Source organism: Pseudophryne corroboree, chromosome 2 (assembly GCF_028390025.1).
Source record: "Pseudophryne corroboree isolate aPseCor3 chromosome 2, aPseCor3.hap2, whole genome shotgun sequence".
Classification (NCBI taxonomy): domain Eukaryota; kingdom Metazoa; phylum Chordata; class Amphibia; order Anura; family Myobatrachidae; genus Pseudophryne; species Pseudophryne corroboree.
Window position 1 is genome coordinate 686,278,416 of NC_086445.1, and position 21,594 is coordinate 686,300,009.

The window sequence follows — 21,594 nt, forward strand, 5'->3', positions numbered from 1 at the left end:
CGTGCGGTTGTGTGCATACGCAGAGTTACGTGAAGAAGTGAGCGCAAGTTATATCTACACGATAGCAGTTCAAGTTAAGGTAGGGTAAAGGATTTGTAGTTATACAATAGCAAATAACTATCCAATTTTAAAAACAGATTATTATAATATTTTGTTTAAACTGTACTACCTCTGGGATAGGCTATCAGTCAAAGGAAGTCATATTTTTCTGTACAGAAAAACACGGTGTATTTGTGTGAGTGAAAGTAGGAGTGGACGTATTGAACCCCGGAAAATCGGCAAAACCGGTGGAAGATGCTTAGTTTGCAGAGGCTCGCGGTGTGGAAGGGTCACAACCTCACGTATTGAATGAGGTTATTGAAGAACGTAGTGTGTGATTTAAAACGTGCAAAGGAGCTTGATAAGTAGATTGTGAAGTATTGAAGTTTAAGGTTTTGTGTTACGCTCTGGCTGAGGAGTGCAGCTTGTGAATTCGACTCCTGTGATCGTAGGACATATAGATAACAAGCATCTATAGGCCATGCGATTGGACCACGCGTCTGTGTGTTATACGCGATGCAATGTGATATAATTTGCGTTATTTCACGCAGTTGTGTCATATGCGCTTCGTAGAGCATACGCAGATGTGACTTGTGTAAACAAAGGGGTTTTTGCTGAGTTTCTCAGGAAATCTCCCTGGTGGGCGTTCACTGGAAAGGGTGATCGCTAAGTTGTTTCTCATCCTACAAAAATTCCGGTGGAAAGATACCGAAAAGGAATTTTTCGCTGGCTCTCTCAGGAAAATATTCCAACAGAACCTCCACTGAAAGAAATTACGGTGCTGAAAGGTCTGGTAGGAGCCTACAGTTGGGTATATCACGATCCCACTATTGACAGTGGGTCATAGTACAGGCCAGCGGAGGCGGGAGTGAGTGAAAGCGCTCGGTAAGAACTTTCACCATTTTTCTTTGTGCATTTGGGGATTGTGTATAAAAGGCCCACAATGGAAGCCAAGTGCACAAGCGAGAGACGTTCAGCAGCCAGGGTTCAGGCTGGAGAGGAAGGGCCAAGAGGGTCCGCAAGGTTGATAATGTGTGGGAAGTATGGTCCACACGCAGAGGCTTTTTGTGATGATAAGGCATCACAAAAAGCCATATGACTGCTGATGATAAGGCATCATTTCCTAGGGTTGGTAGTTTTAGACCAGAGGTACTGCTGAACGTAAGGAATAGAATATGTCTGATCAAATCTAAGAACCAAAGGATCAGACATAACGACTGTTTAAATATATGGCAACAAGAGGGAGATGTGCAAAGGGAGCTGGCTCGCACGGCAAGTTCCAAACCTGACAGGAATGTGATTGCAAGAGCACCACCACCACCACCATATGCCGATGGAGAGAAACCAGCTACAACCAATGGTACATCGGTAAATAATAGCGACACGCATAATCAGTGTATTAACCCTAATCCTTGCAAGTTGTATCCTGTTTTGAATTTTCCCCAAGGTTGTGAAGAAGACGATGAGCCTAGCATGATATCAGCACTCTCCCTAGCAGCTACCATACAGGACACTCAGGTGGGTACGACCCAACCAGTAAGAGCGGGGACGAAGCCCCCCAGTGGAGGGGCAGGTGAGGTCGTATGCACCGGTAAGTATGGGACCGTCCATTATGCAGAGACAATAGCTCCCCGTATTATAGAGACAAACAGAAATGAAGTGGTTAAGTTAAACCCAGTCAGGGTGATTGCAGTACCCAATGGGAAAACTAATAATCAGGGAGTAACCCCCATCAGGAACATTGCAATGCATTGTCCATGGTCCCAAACAGAACTGAGGTCAATTATGTCAGAATTCCCCGATCCCAGAAAGGATCTAGTTGGATGCCAGAAATGTATTAAACAATTGGGTAATGCCCTTGAGCCCACAAACAAAGACTGGCGGATAGTGTTAAGAGCAATTCCCAAAAAAAGAAGAGAAGCGTGTCCTGCGCCCTAGTGGCCGCTTTGTACTAGACTCTCAAGAGCACAACTTCTTGAAACATACACCAATACAAAAAACAAAGGAGTAGTCCACAAGCGCCTCTAGATGAGCAAACGAAGAAACCTCCAGAAGGTTTTCTTCCAGATTTAAACTTTATATTCAGGCATAAAGTCCCCAATATTCATCAATATCTCTATCCTTCCACAGTTGGGATTCGCACCTCAAACTGACCTCTGTATCCTGGGTGTCGTCATAATTATTGGTCTGATATTCAGATGTGTTCGAATTTTGACGCGGCGCAAACATAGGACAAACTTGATGAGTCTAGGGAGCGAGAGCATTGTAACAGCGGATGATTTGATATATGACCCTCCGCAGAAACAGTGTTGTGATAAGGAATGCAAATGAATTTCATGGCCTGTTTCTTTCACCATTTTTCTGTTTTCCCCTCTACCCAGACACATCCAACCGTAACAGACTTCAGTGTACCCAGATATATGTGAATGTATTTTTATATGTCTTACCCTCATATCTGCAATCTCCAGTTAATTACACACATAGTCAAAAAATGTTATCCACACATAATAGCATACACATACATCTCCCCCACATATATCATCAGATAAATGTGCTCCCCATTTGTTGTTATAAGAAGCCGGAAAGGTGAGGGCTAATAGCCTTTGCCTAGAAAGAGCTTGGTAATGTTTGTTTGCCCATGTACAGACCCTTAATACGGGATGAGAAGGATTAAATGTATACTTCGCAGTACCTCAAAGCTTACTTAGAACATATATACGGCACATGCCCCTCAGACATTTACTCATACATACACACTTTTTCCTATCCCACTAGGATACACATTTCCCACCTACAATTCTTCCCCTGTTACCCGAACGTTGTACATATTGTAAATGTAATATTTTCAGTATTATTAGTCATATGTGGCAGTTATTTGTCTACTGCCAAAGGGTGGACTGTCGAAGTCCAAAATATTATACCCACATGCATCACGTACAAACACCACACAGACTGGCCTCCATGCGTGTAATTGTTCTGCCGTGCGTGCGCATACCCACACGCTGCGTACATTGGCTCACGAAGCCCTGCGTATTAGCGCATGGTATGAGTAAATACGGTTGCATACGCATTCGCATGGAAAAGCGACAAAGACATATCTGATATTAAATCCACATAGTGCATAATTTACACATAGTCTATACGCACCACACCAGCAAGTTACATTTGCTTCAGAGGTATAGCAACAGAGGGATTCAACTTTGCAGGATGTGAGGGGACAGAATTAGGTTAGGACATGGTGTTTGGTATCCACATGTACAGTATTTCAAGGGCAATATTCCGATCGCAGTTTGCAGAATGTAGCATGCTCCTGCACATAGATATGCGCAGGAATACAATATGAATATCACACTGTAATTACTGTACTCCTGATATTCGGCGGGAACCCAGTGGAGGACACCTGCAAGTACACCTGGACCAAGCATCGCCCACCTATTCAAACCAACCTATGACCCCTCATGTACTGTAAATGACCAGCCCTCTGACCTATGAAAGAAGAGCTTACAGTTTCCTTTGTACTATGTTTTGGACAAATGTTAAAAAGTCAAGTCTCCTGGCTGGTCCCTGTCTAATTCTCTGAAGGTCATCTTGCTAGACTGACTGAGGACAGGGGTCGGGTGGCGCATGTGAAAAAACGTATGTATCCATTGGTTGTAGCTTTTCTCTTATATTGTTGTATTTCTGTTGTACCCCCTTTTAAGTAAATATTTGTTGCTGCGTTGGACCACAACATAACATACACAATTGGTGTCGCATTCCTTTCCTGTTAGGGGTTTAAAGTGTATTCACCCACACGTGTAGCTGCATTGTGCTCACAGCATGTCGGCGTGCCTACGCAACGTACATACATTCTTAGAGGTTTTTTGCATACACGTAGCGGCTGCAGCGGCCCGAACACTTGTGAAATAAGGTGCTGCTTTTTCCTGAAAGTTAAACGAACTTAACATGGGATTATTTTTTTAGAAGATGCGCATTTGTTGTACAGGGTTCTTTTCCTAAGGGCTGCGTAGGGTTATCGCAAGACCTTGCGGAGTTAGAAGAACAGAGTTTCATTGATCTTGCATTGCATCAGCTTTCCATTGCACTGCAACACTAGATGGGCCAGGAGCTCCAGTGAGGCACGAACAGTTACTGAATAAGGCCCAGTATGGAGTCTCATAGTGGCTTACAGCCAAGAAAATGTCTGGCTTTCCAGGATGAGGCATGCTGTGGGCACAGATGTTAGCATTGGTTCCTCCCACAGTCCTACTTATAGCATGAAATGATTTTTGACTGTAGAGTGGTAAGCTCCACTAGGGCAGGGGCTGAATAACAAAAAATCACTGCACAGTCATGCTTAGTACTGTACCAAACCCACCCAAACTCAACTTGCCCCATCTGGGGCTTCTGTGGGAGCTCAGGAGGGGCTGCTAAAACATCTAAGGGGCTGATTTCTTTAAAAATTAAATATATAAACAAATAAACAAGACACACAGGTATGCTCACATGCATATAACTGGGACACACAGGTATGCTCACATGCATATAACTGGGACACACAGGTATGCTCACATATGTGTAACTGAGAGCTGTGAAAATAAAAAATAAGGCATCTGCCACAAAATATGTAAATAAAAATGCAATAAAAAAATGGGGAGAAAGAGTCCCACAAGATTTTCACAAAGTAAGTCTCCAGACTCTGTGGAGGGGAAAATATCCAATCTTGATCCTGTGGTATACACCAGTTTATTTGCATCCAGCACTAAATCTGAGATTATCTTAATCCCTGAAAATGAAGGTACAAATTCGGAGGCTTTGGCCCCTAGTTTTTCAGTTTGTCCAGTAATGTGGGAGGGCCCAAGGACAATTCCATCTTGCACCTCTCTTTTTCTTTGCATTATGATCTCTTTGGGGCCTAGTTTTTAAAAGTGACATCCTGTCTGCCACTGCAGTGCCACTCGTAGATAAGCCAAGTCAGAGGCGTCGGAATGGGAGGGGCAAGGGGGCAGCATGCTCCCCCAAATATGTCAGTGGCGCAGGCACTGGGGAGGGGGAGCGCTTACCCCCAGATCACTGTGAAGACTCTGACTTCAAATCTCAGGCCGCAGCGTGCTGCCCTGTAAACTGTCCGGTCGGCTCTTCACAGAGTTATTACTGGGAGGAGGCGGGGATGTACAAGCAGGCTCAGCATGACCGCGCCTCCTCCCAGTAATGCATCTGTGAGAGCCGGCTGGACAGGACATGGGGCAAGTTTTGAAGTCAGAGTCTCCACGGTGATCTGGGGGTAAGCGCTGCCCACGTGGGGTGGTGGTGGGGGTAATCATGCTGGAGGTAGCGCCAATATTTATTTTTATCAACACCCTCCCCAACCACAACACATTCTGATGCCCCATGGCCAGGTTTTTGTGCCGCCCACTTGTGTCGCTTAGCTTAGTCATCCAGCTACCTCGGTGCAACCTTTTGGCCTAAAAACAATATTGCGAAGTGTGAGGTGTTCAGAATAGACTGGAAATGAGTGAAAATGAATGTTATTGAGTTTAATCATACCATAGGTTCAAAATTACCCCCAAATTCTGTGATTTTAGCTGTGTTTTTATGTTTTTTTTTTTAAAAACTTCCAGAACCAAAACAAAAAACAAAAGGGTAGTTTTGGCAAAACCAATCCGGATCCAAAAAACGAGCGGAGGTCCAGATCCAAAACCAAAACACAAAACCCGAAAAGTGTCCGCCACACATCTCTACTGTTTGTTTAATATATGTTTTTCTTTTATTGATGTTACTAAATTACTTTATATATAAAATGCATAAAATCAGTAGCCATCGAGACTCTCTTAATAATTGTGCCAGGTTGGCTGTTGCAACAGATCTGTGTGATACATTCCTGTGGTGTTTGTGGTCTAATCACATGTTGGGCAGAGGATCCCTGAATCTCCCTCTGGTGTTCCTGAACCTGAACACTCCCCAGAATAGCATTTTACATGTAGAAACAATTTAATCACAGAAATTTGTAACGTTTGACTATATATAACATATTTTAAGTTATAGAAAAATAAAACAACATTCCTGAGATACAGGAATAGCTTACTGGAAGTTGATGATTTCAGATTGTGTTATTAGGTTATACTGTAAACTATGTTTATGTTCCTCCATATAGGTTGAAAAAAAGGACAGGAGCAGGAAACTAAGGTGTCTTACTGGATACAGAAAGTTCAAGTCAGCAACTTTCAATTTGCAAGCAGCTACCTGCCACCCCTGGGGGAATTCTAAACAAAATAGTAATGTACTCTAGAACCATGTACAGTATGATGTCATGTAAAAATATACAGTAGGTATTAAACATTACTAACAGTGTCGGACCTAGCGCCGGTGCAGTCGGTGCATTGCACTGAGGCCAGAGCAAGTGAAGGGGACCACAGCCGGTGGCATTTCAATAAGTCTCACTGACTCATTTACATTCCGCCGCCAGCAGCTGCATGACCTGCCGCCAGTGTCCCACACTTAGTAACACTGTCGCTGATAAGTTGCTGTTGTTCGAGTCGGCAGCGCAGCAGTTCTGGTTCAGCGCAGCAGTCCATGTCCACCCCTGGCCTGGCTGTGTTTATGTTTCCACGCTGCAGTATAACGCACAAACTGGCACGTGGCATGAGATAAATCAGTCTCTATTGTACATAAGATCTATTTTTCTGTGATATGCTGTGGTGTGGACACATAAGCACAGTGTGACCAGGGGTGGACATGAGCTGGCTGAGTGGTGTAGGATTCTGAGATTAAATTAAATTAAATTGAGCTGGAAATATTTTATGTACTAGGGCAAATATTTATGTACACTAGGGCCCAGGCTTTTCCCTTTCCTTCTTACTCCACTCATTCCTCCCTGGCTCTTTCTTCCTCTCTAATAGACTACCTCCTCTTCTGCGGCCAGCAGCAGGGATCCAATGTCATGATCTCGTTCCATTGTGTGAAACCCCAACGAGGAGCCGGCCTCCACATGCTGAAGTTCTACCATGGTACAGTAAGTGGTAAATAAATTGAATTATATTTGTTACCCATTGCTTGCCACGCTCTGCCCATCACCCACTGTCACCCTCTCTCTCTCTCCCTATAACATCAAGCCTCTTGCTTTCACCTACTCTCCATCACTACTGCCTCTACCTGTCACTGTCTCCCATCACCCACAGCCTCTCACCATCACCATCTCCCAATCACCGTTTCCCTGTCACCCTCAGCCTTTCCTCATCACCCTTTACCTCAACTGTCATCCTCTCCCTGTCACCTCCCAGTCACCCACAGCCTTTTACCCACTCTCCATCACCCTCTGGCTGTCACCCTCTCCCCGTCACTCTCTCCAACGGGCTCTCCCCATCACTCTCTACATCCCCCTGTCACCCTCTACCTGTCATCCACTGTCTCTCCCTTTCAAACTCTGCTACTCCTCATCCCCCACAACATCTCCTCATCACTCTTTAATTTGCCCTGTCACCCTCTGCATGTCACCAACTGTCTCTCCCTGTCACCAACTGCCTTTTCTCATCATCCTCTCATCGCCCCCCACAGACTCTCTCCATCACTCTCTAACTCACTCTGTCACCGTCTGTATTTACTGATCACCCTCTGCCTGTCACCCTCTTACCTTCACCCTCTCCAAGTCCTCCAAAGCCTCTCCTATCACTCTCTACCTCTCCATTTCCCCCTCTGCCTGTCACCAATTGCCTCTCCCTGTCATCCTCTGCCTCTACCCATCACCCTTTCCTTGTCCTCCACAGCCTCTCCCTATCACTCTCTACCTCTCCATTTCCCCCTCGGCCTGTCACCAACTGCCTCTCCCTGTCATCCTCTCCCCATCACTATCTACATTGCCCTCTGCCTGTCACCCTCTGCCTGTCACCCTCTCCTTGTCACCCTTTTCTCGTCCCCAACAGCTTATCCCATCACTCTCTACTTCTCCCTGTTACCCTCTGCCTTTCCCTGTCCCCCAATTCCTCTCCCTGTCATCCACTCCTCATCCCCTACAGCCTCTCCCCATTACTCTCTACCTCACCCTGTCACCCTCTCGTCACCCTCTGCCTGTCACCAACTGTCTCTCCCTGTCACCCTCTCCACATCCCCACACCCTGTCCCCATCACTCTCTATCTCGCCCTGTCACCCTCTGCCTGTCACCTACTGCTTCTCCCTGTCACCCTCTCCCCATCACCCTTGGCCTCTCCTCATCCCCTACTGCCTCGTCCCATCACTCTCTACCTCACCCTGTCATACTCCCCCTGTCACCCTCTGCCTTTCACCAACTGTCTCTCCCTGTCACCCTCTCCCTGTCATCCTCTCCTTGTCCCCCACAGCCTCTACCTCGCCCTGTCACCCTCGGCCTGTCACCTACTGCTTCTCCCAGTCACCCTTTCCTATAACTCTCTTACTCTCCCTGTCAACCCTCTCCTCGTCCCTCACAGACTCTCCCTATTACTCTCTACCTTGCCCTGTCACCCTCTCCCTTTCACCTACAGCCCATTACCCTTTGCCTCTCCCCATTTCCTTTTGCCTCTCCCTGTCACCCTCTGCCTATCCCTGTCATCCTCTGACTCTCCCTGCCATCTCTAACCTCACCCTGTCACCCTTTGCCTTTCCCCATCACACCCTACACTGCTCTGTCTCTCACTGCCATGTTGCATATTATTACCTTGGGGTGGAGAAGAGGGTCCCAAAGCATATTTTTGCACCTGGGCCTACCATTCACAAGTTCCTCCACTGAAAACTGCTGGTGACATGTTAGTCAACCATGCGAAGACTGCACCATCAGAAAACTGAGCATAAGGTTAGGAGAACACATCAGTAACATCAGAAAAAAGGTAGAAACATAAAGCATGCTTAAACAATGTAAGAAGTAGATCATAGTTATATCTGATACCATTACAGATGTTACTAGTACATACTGTATATTAAGAACAAATGGGACATATAGTATGAGCTCCGTACAAAGGGGCTGCCTCTGAGCCGCACAGATCTGTTTTCACAGACACAGCGTATTTTGCATATTTCTTTTTTTTTAAATTCAATTAATGAGTGATTTTGTTAAGAGACTAATATTATTTTTTTAATTAAATGAAGAGGGAATATTTATTTATTTATTGATTGATTGATTGTTACGGGGGGGGGGGGACATTTAAAATGTATTTATATCACAATTAATATTTTATGCTTTAAATGATGTGTACATTATAAGACAATAAATGTTGCAGAAATCATGAATGCCCCCATCAATCAATCAATCAATCAATCAATCAATCAATCACATTTGCCTCTTAATATAATTAAGAATTAAAACTGATCTCTTAATAAAATGATACATTCATTTTGCCACACTAATATATTAAAGAAATAATATTGCCCCATAAAATAATTATTTTGGTCTTTAAATCCTTAGTAAATACAATTGGCCTCACAATAAAGCTGTTGGATCAAATGCCCATTGCTCTAGTATGTACCCAGCTTAAGAGTATAGTGCCTCCACCTGATTGACAATACAGCTAGAATGACTTGCAATTCGATCTCTCTCGCCTATCACAACCAATGCATATTTCTGCCTTTCATTTTTGTTTTGCAAACAGCCAAGTAATCATCTTCTGGTTTGTATTTTTCTTAACAAAAAATAGATAAAATTGGGACAGCAACTCTGAAAACGTATATTGTTTTCTGGTTTTACAATGATTTTGTCTTTTGGAATTATGGTGGTCTTGACACTGCTGGAAAAACAACTCCTTGGATTTGGTGGCTGATTCTGAGTTGTGAGTAAAGCAGAGAAGATCAAGTAAAGCTGGATACACCCTAAATGATTATGCAACCCAACCAACATGCTTCATGTAACAATACAGCATCATCCACGGAATGATCGCATTGGAAGTGCAGAACATCCAATAGGACGAAGCGAGCACTGAATTCATCAAATTATGATTTGGGTTGAATTGAGGGTACACACTATATGATGGTAGTTGCATCATGTAGTGTGTACCATCTAAATTGTACACCTGGATAAAACCATGCAGATATAAAATGTGCTGAGAGATTTAGATATGATATGTCTAAGCTCAATTCCAAAGGGGGGTACACATGGCAGAGATGTGTGCTGAGTGGAGGGGTGGTTTGGGGGGGCCGCTCACCTCACACAGTGGTGAAGTGAGTGACCTGCTAGATTGTGCCTGCATGCAGGAACACTCTAGAACCGTCGATAGCGACGCGCAGGGCCATGCATCGCTATCGCTATGGGTATACACACGCAGAGATCCGTGCTTAATTTCTAAGAAATCTAGTCAGATTGCTTAGAAATTAAGCATGGATCTCTCCCTGTGTACCCCCCTTAAATTGCAGTGTAAATATAATTCAGTCTAGCATTCACAGACTACATGCACAAGCAGCCAGTATTTGCACATCTTGCACTTGCAGCATGGTTTGTATATGTGCACACTGTACTTGCTCTTTTTTGCTTGCTCTTTTTTGCTTGCTCTTTTGTTTTTTTTGCTCCTCAGAATTAGGCTCGTTAAGTGGTGTTTAAAATATGTAACCAATAAACCACTCAGTGTGGCTCATGTAAAGATTAGAGATGAGTGCCGGCCAATTTTGCAGGATTTGGATTTGGCTCTGATTCATCCTCCATCTTTGGATTTGCCAAACCACTATGACTCGTTTTGGATTTCGAGCAGTGGCAGATTTTGCCTATGGGCTGCAGGACTGAGGTAGGAACTGCCACTGATTTGGATTTGCATTTTATTTTAAAAAAAAATGACAAAAAAAGCTAAAAATCACATAGTTCTGCCATTTTTTGGTCCTATAGTATTAGTAACCTCAATAACATTAATTTCCAGTAATTTCCAGTCAATTTGATCACTTCACAGCTCACTATATATATTATTTTTTGAACTCGCAGCTCAGTTTAAGTTACATGGAGTCATAGGGCCTTGAACAAAGGGTACTAGGGTAAAGCGCACCAAACAGTACAAGCAATAGATCTACAGTATATATTTTTTGTCTTTTCTGTTTTTGAACTTGCAGCTCAGTTAAAACTGCATAGAATCACATATATGCACGTGAACAAAGTGCACCAAACAGTACAAACAACAGAAATATATATACTTTTTCAGTTTTTTAAAGTGCAGCTTGACTTGAACTGCGTGGATTACAGGGCTCCTAGATGCACATGAATAAATCACACTAGGGTAAAGTGCACCAAACAATACTTTTTACAGTAAAGTATATCGCAGCATACAGCAGTGTGCCTTCTATACAGTCACTATACGGAACACAGCCACTTGAGAGTCTGGACACAGCACAGCCAATACAGCAGAGTATAGAGTAGCATTCAACAGCATGCAATGTACCACTATAAACAGTCACTATACAGCACAGCCACTTGTGAGACTCTGGAGTCTGGACACAGCATAGCCAATACAGCAGAGTATAGCGCAGCATTCAGCAGCATGCAATGTGCCCCTATATACAGTCACTATACAGCACAGCCACTTGTGAGACTCTGGAGTCTGGACACAGCATAGCCAATACAGCAGAGTATAGCGCAACATTCAGCAGCATGCAATGTGCCCCTATATACAGTCACTATACAGCACAGCCACTTGTGAGACTCTGGTGTTGCCTTCCAGTAAAGGTACTGTCTGCTTCCAATCTCCCAATGCCCTTCCTGCAGCGAACCTTTCTCTCCCTGCTTCCAGTAGTCCCCCAACATTCCTTGGTGCCCCCTTTCCATGGGCTGACCATATTGGACACTCCTGTGCATCTATTGTGCTCATAGGTTCCCCATGTTCCAGTGCTGCTGGTCCTGCTGTGTGTGCCTCAATAAGTCTATCGAGCTATATAATTCAGGGTTTCATTAAATAACTCTGCATTGTAAAATAACAATATTAAAAGTAATATTTATTTTGTAATTCGTAAAAAATAAATAAGCTCAAATCATAGTTCTTTTCATTTCTGGTATCATTATTATTAAATAGTTAAAAGATTAAAAAAACAGCTTTATGTTGTCATTGGTATGTCGCTGTTTCTATGATATCATATTGTCTACTGCATTATTAAATGAAGTCTGGTCGCCTTGTCTCTTGTCTCAGTTGACTGAGCTGGTGTTCTGTTAGGGGGGGCACACAAGGAGAGATCCATGCTTAAATTCTAAGAAATCTGACTAGATTGCTTAGAAGTTAAGCACGGATCTCTCTGTGTGTATACCCCACAGCAATAGCGATGTGCTGCCCCGCATGTCGCTATCGCCGGTACTAGATTGGCCTGCATGCAAGTACAATCTAGCAGGTCACTCATTTCACCGCTGGGTGAAATGAGCATCCCCCCACCCCCCCTCGCTCAGCACACATCGCGCTGTATGCTGAGTGGGGGAGAGATGTGTGCTGAGCGGTCTGTGCTCGATCGCTCAGCACACATCTCTCCCCATGTGTGCGGGGCTTTAGCATTGTACTGTTTATATTTCGGCCCCATTGTATCCACTCTTCCCTGTAGTGACATATCCCACTCTCACCTTTTGTTTAAAATGAGGTTAATAGCAGATGTGTCCTTCCTGTACGCCATATGGTGAAAGACTCCTGGCACAACTGAGCCACTCTGAGAGTTGTAGCACTTTTCTCAACATTTTGTGTCTTTTGCGCATCATAGGTGCACCGAAAATCCAGTAACAGTGTACTTGAGAGGCTGGGCTGTGACCAGGGGCATCTTAAGAGAGGAGGGGGCCTGTGTTCAGACTCCGGGTGGGACCCCTCCTCTCCACGGCGCAGTCGGCTCCGGTATTGTGCCAGAGTTTACTGTGCATGCGCAGGTCTCCGGAAACATGGAGCCTGCCATGTTCTGGAGACAAAATTCATACTGCGCATGCGCTGCGGCCATTTTGAAATATATTTTTTGCCGCGATGGCTGCAGCTGCAGCATCCGACGCTGGACTCCACAGAGGTGAGTATTAAAATATGGGTGCAATGCATGCGGTGTGGGACCACAAACATTGCACCCATGATAGAAACACCTATGGCTGTGACTTCAACTTCACAGGATTTGGTTTTATACATATTCAAAGTTGCAGTTTAGGTATGGGCATAAATATAGTGGGTGCAAGGTGTGCCACTGCTATGGTGCCCAGAGGCTTAGGGGGTTCTATACCCAGGTTATAAAGTTGCATACCAATTTCCCAGATTTGACTGCAAAGCAATTGGGTCTGATCCACATCCCAGCCTAATTGTATGACATTACATTTTCAGTGATAGGAATCTGAATTGGATGTTATAATAGTAATGGGGCACTGTGATGTGGCATAATTGAACTGGATGCCACTGTAATGTTGCAGAATATGAACTAGAGGGCGCTGTATTGTGGCACAGTATGACAAGGGGGTACTGTAATGTATCATCTGATCTGCTCATTGAAATGTGGAGGGCACTATAATGTTACACAATAAGAACTGGGGCACTTTAATGTGGCACAATATGAAATGGAGGTAGATTAGTCTGGTATAATATGCCCTGGGGCACTATAACATTGCATAATTTGAACTAGAGGGCACTCAAATATGGCACAGTATGAACAGGGGGCACTGTAATGTGGCATAATATGAATTGGGGCACTATGTCATAATGTGAACTGGGGCATTGTATGTCATAATATGAATTGGGAATACTGTGGCATAATGTGTACTGGCAGCCCTACAATGTGACATCAGGGGTAAAATTTACTAATATGGGAGTTCTATGTAAGATGGGATGTTACCCATAGCAACCAATCAGATTCAACTTCTCATGTATCTAGCACCTTCTAGAAGATGTTACCTAGAATGTGATTGGTTGCTATGGGCAACATCCCATCTTAAATAGAACTCCTATCTCAGTAAATTTACCTCTATGTATACTAGGGAACTACTAAGGTTCATAAAATAAACTAGGGCACTATGATGGGGCATAATGTTAACTAGGGCACTACTATGGTTCAGACAATGAACTAGGGTACTACTATGGAGCATAACAATAACTAAGCACTACTGTGGGGTATAACTAGAGCACTATTATGGGGCATAACAAAAACTAGGGCACTATTATATGGCATAAAATTAATAATGGCTCAGAGAAGTGTCCCTCAGGAACCATTGGGACAATATGTTGGTATGGGACACACAAAGTTCTGGATGACCCTTTCTTTGCACAATGGTAATGTTATAGAGATACAAGAGATAAAAGGAACCCCAGCTGTGTGCATAGCAGCACAATAATGGATATACAGGTGTTGGAGATAGACTCCGTATATCAACGTCCTTCAGTCATCTGTTTATTACCCTTGAACATCAGTCAATGGTTCTGTACTTAGCAGCCGGCTGGAGACTAGAAATAATGAGACAACACACAGGAGATATGTAGAAGCTCAGCAAGTCATTTCTGATCTGACTCGTTGCTTTAGGAGCCTTTATTTGTACACAAATGAACAAAGAAATAAAGGTATGGCAGTGTGTTAGCCAATCAAAGTACACCGTGTGCACATTAATCTTGAAAGCCTTCTTTTCAGTGTCTCCTGGACATTCCAAAACATACTCCTTTAATGTTCTCATCACGCAATTAAAGTTTTATCTTACCTGGGAGTTAACTAAATGTCCTTGTGACTGCAGCTGGAGAAATCATATTGCTCTCAACAAAACAGTTTCTCACAGAAATATCTATGTAATTCATTTAAGGAAATTATATATACTAGCTGGCTATGTTCATAGCAATGAACATTCTAATCAATACCAAATTATGAAACATAGAATCACATAACTGCTTATTTGGTTGAAACTTATTACATAGCATTATACATCTTTTAGCTATTAAATACAAAGCTTACAACAATTATTAAGATGGTTTTATATTTATAATTGTTCTATTTCCTTCAAAACGCTTGAAGGTCCTTTTCTGCGCATCTTGCCAATATCTGTGAATCTTGCCAAAAAATACTATCTAGCAACTATAAATCTGCAGGTGTGAATTCCTTAGCCTAACAAGCTACATATACATGTAGGGAGTCTCTTCCCTGTCATGTCATTATTTTTAACAAGCTACTGACTTCTTATCATATAATAAGTTTTGATCCTTGACCATTATCAATATGTTGGAGTGCATATTTCTTATACATGTTGCTAGGGCTAAGGGTCTCATGCATATATCAGATAAATGTCAGCATTACTTATAAACCTATAAAAAAATAGCTTGAAATACATGTAGAATGGCTGTCATTATATAAAATGGCTGATAGCTGCTTTAGCATAATGCTGTCTCTTTCAGTCCCTCCTTTTTATAATAATCTGACATTACAGTATATCTGGCATTACAATTTCTCTGACGTCCTAGTGGATGCTGGAAACTCCGTAAGGACCATGTGGAATAGACGGGCTCCGCAGGAGACTGGGCACTCTAAAAGAAAGATTAGGTACTATCTGGGGTGCACTGGCTCCTCCCTCTATGCCCCTCCTCCAGACCTCAGTTAGAATCTCTGCCCGGCCAGAGCTGGATGCACCCTAGGGGCTCTCCTGAGCTTGCTAGAAAGAAAGTATTTGTTAGGTTTTTTATTTTCAGTGAGATCTGCTGGCAACAGACTCACTGCTACGTGGGACTGAGGGGAGAGAAGCAAACCTACCTGCGTGCAGCTAGCTTGTGCTTCTTAGGCTACTGGACACCATTAGCTCCAGAGGGTTCGAACACAGGGCCTGACCTCGATCGTCCGTTCCCGGAGCCGCGCCGCCGTCCCCCTTGCAGAGCCAGAAGACAGAAGAAGGAGATAAAATCGGTGGCAGAAGACTCCGGTCTTCATTAAGGTAGCGCACAGCACTGCAGATGTGCGCCATTGCTCCCACTGCACACCACACACTCCGGTCACTGTAGGGTGCAGGGCGTTGGGGGGGGGGTGCCCTGGGCAGCAATAAGTATACCTTTTGGCAATATATACACATAATACAGTCTGGAAAACTGTATATGTGTAAAACCCCCGCCATTTTTAGTCAGAAACAGGACAGAAGCCCGCCGCTGAGGGGGCCGGGCCTTCTTCCTCAGCACACCAGCGCCATTTTCTCTTCACAGCTCCGCTGGAAGGAAGCTCCCCAGGCTCTCCCCGGCAGTATCCTGGTACACAAAGGGTTAAAAGAGAGGGGGGCACATAAATTTAGGCGCAAAATTTGTATATACAGCAGCTACTGGGTAAACACTGAGTTGTAGTGTAATCCCTGGGTTATATAGCGCTGGGGTGTGTGCTGGCATACTCTCTCTCTGTCTCTCCAAAGGGCCTTGTGGGGGAACTGTCCTCAAATAGAGCATCCCCTGTGTGTGTGGTGTGTCGGTACGCGTGTGTCGACATGTCTGAGGTAAAAGGCTCCTCTAAGGAGGTGATAGAGCGGATATGTGTGTGAGAGGGTGTCTCCGTCGACAACGCCGACACCTGTTTGGATATGTGTAAGTGCTAAGGTGAATTTATTGCACAAATGGTTAGGGAACAGACAGGAAATCTACCCATGTCTGTCCCTATGTCACAGAGACCTTCAGAGTCTCTCAATGCTCACTATCCATAATAACAAACACTGGTATCGACATGGAGTTTAACTCCACTGTCGACTACGATAATGCAAAGTTACAGCCAAGATGGTGTCGAAGTCAGAAAAATGTCTCAATGCACACTGCCATATTTGCACCGCACACTGGTCCGTGCTGCGCATGCGTATGCTCTCCCGTGGAAGCGCATACCCGCAATAGCGTGCACTCGCACGCGCAGTATGCGCATTTACGGTAGAGTTTATGTGATCGTAGCGTGCGACTCATTCGTTACAAAAGTTCACAATTAATGTCGTTTATAGATCATGTTCCCCTCAATAGTTTCTGTAAGTTTGGTTTAGATAGAATGTCCCTGAGCGGAGGAGTCCCTCTTTGTATTGCACGAAGGGTCTAACAGGAGTCATACAGCAGTATTTGGTACCCATCGGAAGAGTATTTAATTAGCAATATTCCGGTGTTGGTTTGGAGCGTATTAATCGCTCGTGCGAATAGTTATGAACATAAGAAGTTTATGTCCATTTCTATTATTTACCCATACTCAGGTATGCGGCGGGAAACCCAGTTTCCCACCCACCTGAGCCGTTTAAACTCAGCACAGCCCACCTGTATGAATCAACCTATGACCTTTGGTTACAGTACAGGGCCGAATTCCTGTGTCCAATAAACTGAAGGATTGTAGGACCAGGAGATTGCATTGTGTGTGGGGCATAAATAGGCAGGCCGACCACATCCAGCTCTCACTCTCTCATCAACGGTTATCTGCTGATAATCGGGAGCTGGATATCGAGGCGCAGGCGATCATACCCTTTGTGCGTAAGTTCTCTCCGTAATCATTGTCTTTCTGTGAGCCAATTCCTCTCTCTCCCTCTGTGTCTATTTCTCTCTCTCTATTTTCTCTTTTCTCTCGTAACTCCCCTAGACTAAACTTTATAGTATTGTATTGTATTGTGTTAGGCCAGGATAGTATTGTAGTTTATCCCTTAGTTAGGTGTTTGGTTAGGAAGTCTTTGTTATATTGTAGTGTATCATTTGTACTGTGTTACTCTTTTACAAGTATACTAGATATAATACAGATAATAGGCTTTGGAACCCTAAAACAGTATCTGTGTATTTACTATAGTGTTAAGTGTTCACTTGAGCGTCGGTGACGCTCAAACAGCTTTGTAGGTAGTCAGGCTACACAAAGTTGCATTTACACCCTGTACTCACATTAAAGGTATTCTGTGTGTTTCGTCGGTATAAGGTTTAATATCAAGGTATAGTGTTGTGAGCGTCTGCATCGCTGGTGACCTCCTCGTGGTCTCGAGTGTATGCTACGCCATAGCGAATCATTCCCCTAGACATAACCAATAACGTGTCCTGTGATCGCTGGGCCGTGAGCGAACGTGACGCTTGAGCGTCTCGCCTACGGCTGAGCGATCGTTACGCAAATAGCGTACCATTACGGTATTTCTTAAGTAAACAGCGTACAGTGTTCTTAGCTTCATAAGGGTTGTTTATACGACATAGGAATTTAGCATTGTCAATTGGGGACTCGTCCGATCCTTTTCACATCTGCACTAGGTAGATCAGCAGACATTATCCCCCAGCAAAAGGGTGGGAGGTTGTCTCGCAGTTGCTGACGGGATAAGCGTCTGCTTCACTTAGGTAAAGAGTGCTGAAGGAATCCGGTAACCGGAAGTAAGAACAAAACGCTTGTCTTTTAAAAAACTGTTTATTTGTCTTTTGTCTTGCGTACGCACGCATATATCTGCATTTCTGTTCCATTTTTCGTATATCACTATTCCTGTTTGCCAAATTTTATAGTTGATAGAAAGTGCTAAAAGGAGATTTGCTGTTATTTAATAAATAGAGGTAATAGTTAAAGAATAGAACAACACACGGCTTGTCCGAGAGACGAGGCAGCCAGTGTGCAGTGTGGATTGCGGTAGATGATCAGGGATCATCTACATTGATAAAATATATATTGTGTTACGGTGGATCCTTTGCATTGCGTACACGTGTCGCTAACAAAGACTAGCGTACGCAATCCGAAAGGCAGACGCACGCAGCGTACATTACGCAACGTAGCGTCTGGTTACGCCCACGTAGCTCAAGTTGTGATAAAGTTGAATTAGCGCAAAAGCGATAAGTAGCGCAAAAGCGATAAGTGGCGCAAAGGCGATAAGTAACGCACAGCGGTAGATAACGCGACGCGGTAAATAACGCAAATCTATTTTTGGAAAATCTGAAATTTAGTTTAACAGATCCTGCTCCTAATTGGTAACACTCTTGGCCTGAAGACAATTTCTGCGCAGAAATAGATATAGAAACAAAAGTGTACATGTGTTGAGTGAGTGTGTTTTGTATACAAAAGTTTATATAACTTTAAGGTGGAACCAAAAGGAAAGTCGGGTACTCGTTAAGGAACATACGTGTAAGTGACATATACGGTGGCCAGGGAGGCATCTCTGGTTAAATAATATTTGAGCATTAGAGTATAGCGGACCATAAGGTAACAAGACCAGGAGGTCATAAGGTAACAAGACCAGGAGGTCATAAGGAACAAGACCAGGAGGTCATAAGGTAAAAAGGTCCGCTATAAAAGTCCAGTGGCACAACGCCTGGGGTGTTGGTGCAGAACCCATATAGGCCATTAAGCTCTGGCTGAAGGAATTCGCAGCCGAAATTTTCGATTCCACTGGTCGCTCCGCACATAAGATTAGTTGCTTATGTGCTGAACGATTGTACCGCACGTAATTGTGTGCATTAGTAAACCTGACCGGTACTATTTGTGTACGAAGGTCATAAACGCTATTTGTACATTCTGACGTGATTTGTGTAATTTTTTATTTTTGGAAGGGAAGTTCGCTGGTCACTCAGGAACTATCTAACAACCCCAACGTTTACTGGAAAGAGTAAGTGTCCTGCGGGTATCCCTCATATGTTCCAGTAAACTGAAGGTTCCATAGGGGCCCTGTATCGAGTACGCCAGCACCACGTCGGTGTGATCAGGTCGTATTGGTCGAGGTGGGCGAGTGAGTGGGGTACTCGGTAAACCGCCACCGCCGGCCTACTGCGGAGTAATTTGGTTGTCTGTAAAGGCTTGCTGAAAACCTTGATACAGAAAATCCAAGGAGGACTAAGCAACACCTACAGACGATGGGGGCCAGTTGCTCAGGTAGGGGGCGATCAACCCTGGTTCAGGTTGATTCTGTGAACCGACCAGTTGGGTCGGCACGATATGTAATGTGTGAAAAATATGGAATTCACACCGAATCTTTATGTGATGAATGGGAGAGAATGACTGTTCAAGACAGAGACAAGTTCCCAAGAATAGGTAGCTTCAGTCCGGAAGTGTTACAAAATTTAAGGAGGAGGATATGTCTCGTAAAATCATCAAAGAGACGAATTCAGCATCATGATTACTTACAGTTATGGCACCAGGAAGGTGAGATACAGAGAGGTTTGGCTCTGGCGGCAGGATCTGGGGCAGTCAGGAAGTTGATTGCCACAGCTCCTCCTCCACCATATATTGCAGGAGAGAAGTTGATTGCGGAGAGAAACGCACTGGGTTGTAAAACACAAACTCTTAGTAACAATGTAAATGTTAATGATGTTAACCAAATAACTCATGCAAGTATTAACCCGTGCAAGTTGTACCCTGTTTTGAACCTTCCTCAGGAGTGTGAACAAGAAGACGATTCGGCAACGATTTCAGCGCTCTCTCTAGCGGCCACCATAGCAGAGACCACAGTAGGCACAGCACCACCCACGAGATTAGTGAAGGCCCCTAGCGGAGGGATAGGTGAGGTCGTGTCAGCGGGTAAGTACGGCACCATGCATTACACTGAAACAATTGTACCACAAGTTGTAGAATCTACACAGAATGAAGTTGTTAGAATTGCTCCTGTAAAGGTGATAGTAGTTCCCAATGGGAAAACAGATGCATCAGGAGTCACACCCGTCAGGAACATTGCCATGTATTGCCCGTTAACTAGAATGGAATTGAGGACCATAGTGTCTGAATTCCCAGACCCCAGAAAGGATTTAGTGGCAAGCCAAAAATACATCAGGGATTTAGGAAACACTTTAGAGCCCAATAATAAGGATTGGCAGATAGTGTTAAGAGCTTGCTTACCTCCCAGTGTCGACTCAGTTAAATTCTTAGCTGATTGTCTATTAGATAAAGATGTACCACTTACAGATGTGTACGACCAGGATAATGTAAAAAGGATAAATTTGCAGCTAAAAGAATATTTCCCAGCCGTTGCTAAATGGAATAAACTATTCTCCATTAAACAAAAGGAGTCTGAAACGGCAGCAGAATATTTCCACCGGGCATTATCAGAAATGGCAAAATACACTGGTATAGAAGACATAAAGACCAACCCAAACCATCGAGAAGTAGCAGTATCTGTACTGATGGATGGTTTGAAAGAAACATTAAAGGCTAGGGTACAGACCACGCAGCCATGCTGGCGAGGTCTGTCAGTGTCCACTTTGAGAGAGGCTGCTGTTGATCACGACAAAAACATCACTAGGCACAGGGAGTCGCAAAGTGATAAGTTGATGTCCGTAAGTATACAGGCGCTGACCACAAGGCAGCCTGCGTATGTACCACCGAATCCTGTGGATAAGGCAAGTATGATAACATGTTTTTCTTGTAACAAACCAGGACATTTTGCACGAGACTGTAGAGTAAGAAATGTACAAAGATCTTTTCAACCCCCTAGACAACAACACCACACACGACATTGGGAGCAGGGTCCACAGAGGCGGAGTTTTGAGCCACATACAGGGGAAACAAAAAGATATCCCCCAAACAGAGATTGGCATGCCTCTGGTAGTTCCCAGCTAACCCCCGCACAAGTAGTTGCTGCCAATGGGATTCAGGGCGGTCAGCATACCCAATAGGGGTGTGGCCATACCTGTAATCTGCAACCAGTTAAATTGATTGCCAGTCTTGGAAGCGAACCAGAGATTGCAATCAATGTGGCTGGTAAAACTTTAAACTTTCTTGTAGACACAGGGGCGGCCAAGTCAGTG